The sequence below is a fragment of the Miscanthus floridulus genome, chromosome 7 (genome assembly GCF_019320115.1).
Source record: "Miscanthus floridulus cultivar M001 chromosome 7, ASM1932011v1, whole genome shotgun sequence".
NCBI lineage: Eukaryota > Viridiplantae > Streptophyta > Magnoliopsida > Poales > Poaceae > Miscanthus > Miscanthus floridulus.
Window position 1 is genome coordinate 79,216,046 of NC_089586.1, and position 5,109 is coordinate 79,221,154.

The window sequence follows — 5,109 nt, forward strand, 5'->3', positions numbered from 1 at the left end:
GCTGCTCGTGTTCAATTCGTTGCACTGCCAACTTTGACTCCACCGACTCATCACCCTACGCACCCTTGTCAAGTTTCTACCACCGCCTAGCCACCCCTGGCGTAGCCTTGCAATTGTCGTGCACCACTGCACCGTCCATGCGCACGCGGCCAGCTTGGCTCGGGCTGCCTCCGGTCGAACCACCGCCTCAATTGGTTCCGTGGTGAGTGCCTGGAGCTCACTAGCTACCCTATTTACCCCAGTGCTGTTGTAACTCACCGGAACATCACCGTTTTTAGTGCAGGAGCTCCACCACCGTGGTCCAGCCTTACTATGGTGTCCTAGCTCGCACTTCCTTCGCCTAGTGCTTCGCTTTAGCGCCTAGGCAGGTATCGGCTCCGTAGATAGGGCGGGGAAGGGCTGGTCTAGCCGGCGTAACCACCCGGTGCTAGCGCCGCCACACCAGTGCGCGCACGCGGGGGCCCGAGGGTATGGCCATGGTAAAGATGGAAAGGGGGAGGGGCATAGTTGTAAGATAGCAGACTGGCGGAATAGTGCTCTTAGTGTTTGCGTGATTACCGGGTAGGCCGACGACGTTTTTGCAAGATGACCGGCGCGCGCGGGTCCTCCCCGTCGCAGGTCGTCGTCACACGAACTAGGCCGCGCCGTGCGTTGCATGTGCGCGTGCGTTGCGCCGAACTGGGCCAACCCACTCGCGCTTTGTGCCATGCGGTAGATTTAGGTTTTTCAATTTCCAGTGAAGTATGAATGTTTATTCAATTTAGTTTTGAGCTGAACTTTAAAAAATAATAGTAAATTCTATAGATGTCCAAAAATAGTGAAACAAATTTTGTTAGGTTCACAAAAATGCTATCTATATGTTAGAGTAGTTAGTTTACAGTTATCTATGATAATGATAGGTTCATAAATTCAATTTAGAAAGCTTAGTATTATTTAGGGTAACATTTGTAGGAATTTTTTATGGCAAATTGATGATAGCTTTAGCCATAATTTTTTTACAGTAGGTTCAGTAGATTATTATGTACTCACTGTAAATTTTATAGTCCTAGAGTAGGTTGATAAATAGAGTAGCTAGTACTCCTTGTTTTATCATATATAGAGTAAATCGGTATTAAGAGTAAGAATCCCTTTAGTTGCGAAGCTAATATATGTCATGCTGCATACTTATTAGTGTTAACAGTAGGTAACTTAGCACCTTAGTCGGTAGAACTAGTTTAGTAGCTTGATAGATATATTTTTATTTTAAGAGTTGCTATTGTCGTATTACTAAGTGTTGCATCATTATTTCATGCATATAGATCATGAGTTGGTAGAGATCGCGCCTGTGGACGAACAGGACTACGAGGAGGTCATTAAGGAGTATGAGGAGGAGATCCTCGTGCAGGAGGGAGCCCCGGAGCCGTTCGTTGCTGACTTTGTTGACCCACCGCCTGCCTAAGGCAAGCCCTGGTGCATAACCCCTATTTGAATGATTAATGAATATATATATGATGTGCATTTACGTTACATGTATTTTATAAAAACTACATGCATAAATATATCTACCTATGAGTTCTACTAGTATAGGTCGAGTAGCTGCTATGCTCAGGATTTTAGTAGCGTGAGTAACCTGTCGTTACTCACAATAGGTGATAATTATGATCAGTCATGATAAAATGGTGGAAAGGAATTGGTGACCGAGCAAGGATATGGTTTGAATATTGGTGGGTGTAAGAGGTTGCGTCCTACAGCCAACAGGGCATAGCTTGGTTACACTTTTTCCTGTCTACGTCAGTTAAGGACCAGCCATTGCATTGGACGCTAGGCAAGTCATAGATTTATTATCCCGGGCATATACTTGAGTATGGGCGCAGGGAAGACTTGTTGCTCTCTTGTCGTGGGTTTCGGCTCTTTCAGGACCGACTGATTAGGGGCGGAGATGGTGGAGGTCTAAGCACCGCACTAAGTTCGGGACTTAGGAGCGGGGGCTTGGAGTCTAAGTTTGGACGGGGACCTGGACCCCATGACAGGAGGGTGATGAGTTAGTCCTGCTTGTGCCTGGGGTAAAAGCTGGGCGTGTATTTTTGGGTACCCAGCTGGGTATATTGATTCACGAATCGCCGCCGTGTCGGTCCTACTTGCCTAAACTCTAGCACCGTAGTAAAAACTGAAAGATGAACGGTGAAGAAATGGAACTGATTGCTCAACTATAGATTGAAAGTAGAACATGTGCTTACATAGAATGGCTAGATAATAAATTAATTATGGCTGCTAATAATGACATAAATAAGGACTCACTATTAGTATTGCTTTCTGCAAAAAGAAAACCAGCAAACCATAAAGCTTTGCATATCCCTTAGAGTCGGGAAATTATTTCCACTAGTCGGATAAGTCTTGCGAGTACATTGTGTACTCATGGTTTATTTACCCCTATTGAAGGTATTGCTTGAGACGTTGCCATTGTGTGAAGGATTCTTCTTGTGGGCACAGACGGATCATTGTTCATTATCGATAGATGTTTATTATCATTCCGCTGTTTAATATTCCGCATTCTTAATTTGACAATGTAATAATGAATTTTTAAGAACTCTGTATGTATGAAATGGATTATGTATTATAATTCGTTCTCATTATTGTATCCTTGGAAAAAAATGTGGATATTTCGGGCTCTCTCTTGGGGTGTGCCCGACGGAACCGCTCGCTGTAGCTTGCTTTTGAGTGCTTAGTGTCTGATGGAAGACGAGCGCCTCCGTAAGTACGTTATTTCGGACGGTTCTGCCACACATAGTACGTATCATTTGGGAGTATGTATACATACGTAGTATCATTTGTGAGTATGTATAGGTACGTAGTAAATTATTTAATTATTTGGAAGTATGTATACACACATAGAAAATTATTTAATTATTTGGGAGTACATGTACATACGTACATCAACGCTGAGTAATGAGAGTACATTACTCGGAGGGAAAAAATATAATACTGTAGTAGTATGAAATATACTTGCACCAAAAATGGGAAAATGTAGAACAAACTTTGGTAAAAAAATGTAGAACAATGTATTGCCACTGCTATAATCTAAAAACGCATCGAGTGATACAACCATATTGAAGTATTGAATGATACTTAATTTATGAAAAGAGTATCCGATGATACTCTTCTGTGATAAAGTATCTAAACATACTCTTTTTTCAAAAAGTATCTAAACATACTCTTCTGTGACAAAGTATTTAAACATACACTTCTCTGGAAAAATATCTAAACATACTCTTCTCTGAAAGATAGTATCCAAGAATACTCTTTTTAATTCATAGTGACTGTCGACGACAAGTGCAGAGAAGCAGGAGAGAACGCCTTGTATCCAAGATAAGATGATTTGATTTAAGTAGTAGTGCGATAGCAGCAAGATCAATGGAATCAACCGGATCTGCAATCTGCAAGGATAAGCCTCCTATTCGGATCTGCAATCTGCAAGGATATTAAATTGGAATTAACAAATCGATCACAACAAGAAGGATTAGTGAATTGAGATGGAAACAAGCAAACACGGATGAGCAACACAGATGACAGACGGGGGGCTAGGCGCTCTTGATCAGGAAAAACAAGCAACACGAGTGAGCAAGAGATTTGCCTACGGATTGACAACAAACTAAATGAGAAACACACGAATGGATTGATGGTGCTGTAATCGGTAATCCTAATTCAGATTTCAGAGGAGGTATGGACTGTTCGTTGTCGACTCAGCGCACGAGAACAGAGGCGTCGCTCGAGTTGGATAAGCCCGCCCGCCCGGCGGAGGCAGCGCACACAGCCTAGCGGCAGATACGCGCGGGCCTGGCAGCGCCACCGTCGCCGGGGCCACCGAGCGTGCTGGCCTGGCCGCGCCGCCGCCGGGGGCCGCGGAGCGCGACGGCCTGGCCGCGCCGCCGTCGATGGCCTGGCGTGCACCAGTTCGTCGGCGACAGGAAGTGGATGAGCGAACTAGTGTTCTGTATGCGAAGACAAACTGGCTAGATGTGGACGAAGATGCAGTCAGCCATGATTTGTGCCTACGTATATACTCGACCCACCGTCTCCCAGATCCGTTTTCCACGCTAATTATCCGGACACCCGGTACGCTGATTTTTAAATTCACGTATATACGCATACTGCGCGTACCGACGGTAGGTACAAACGGGTCAAGTTTTTTTTTAACCCGTTAGCTGCGGTAACAGACAATCCAGCCTCTCGTGTGTCAGCCTGTTCGGTTGGCTGGTTCGTATCGTTGCTGGTTCGTGAAGAAGTACTGCTGACTGGTTTGTGTGAGAGAAAAATATTGTTCCAGCTGGAAATTTACGATCGTTTACGACAAGCTACAGCCAAATGAACAGGAGTAACCACTTCCCGGGATAAGGAAAAATTTTCCATATATGTGTGTGTGTGTGTCTTGATAGGGCATATCACTGGTGAATGCTTACCAGATATGATATATACATCTAAGTTATGTACCGCAGAGAACACCGCCTATTGACCAATTACTTCATTCACTAGCGACGGCCATATCGTGGCTATTCCACCAACACCGCAATCAAAATCCGAAGCCGGCTGCATGTTTGTATACCAGCTGAAACCAGCTTAGCTGCAGCAGAATTGGACCAGTAGTAACCTCACACATAAAAGTAGGGTGGCATACATCCTTGTCCGTGACCCCCAACCACAGTAACCCTATAGACACCAGAAAATCTCATTGTTTCAAACACAGGGTACTAACGTGAACAAGGTCTCAGCAGCCATTTTCGAGCCGGTTCGGTAGGACTGAAAAATAAGCCAAAATACTGTTCCAGTTAGTTATTGTGAGATAAAAATATTGTTTATCTGAAAACACTGTTCACGTTACCAGTGCTTTCGTGAGTGGGTTAGCCAGCCAGCCACCAGCTAGCGAACACACTCCTTCATTTCTTACAGTATGTTGAAAAAATTGGCAGTCTCGCTTCTAATAATTTTATTAATTTCGGTAGCTAATAAGTACTTGTAGCTGGTGTTGTTGTTAACGCTCTACTTCTTCCATTTGTAAAATATGAAGTTTTTGACATTTATATGCATGCATGATCCCCAATATGTATATAAATTTGACCACAGCTTTTTATATTA

The 5,109-nt window shown here is 43.9% G+C and overlaps 1 long non-coding RNA gene across 1 annotated transcript; it reads right to left on the minus strand.

Moving 5' to 3' along the window:
• Positions 1-3,092: 3,092 nt before the first annotated feature.
• Positions 3,093-4,226, minus strand: LOC136463545 (uncharacterized). The gene is made up of 2 exons (XR_010761038.1): positions 3,729-4,226; positions 3,093-3,447 (listed from the first exon to the last, which is right to left on the minus strand). It is a non-coding gene; the product is annotated as an uncharacterized lncRNA (long non-coding RNA).
• Positions 4,227-5,109: the final 883 nt, after the last annotated feature.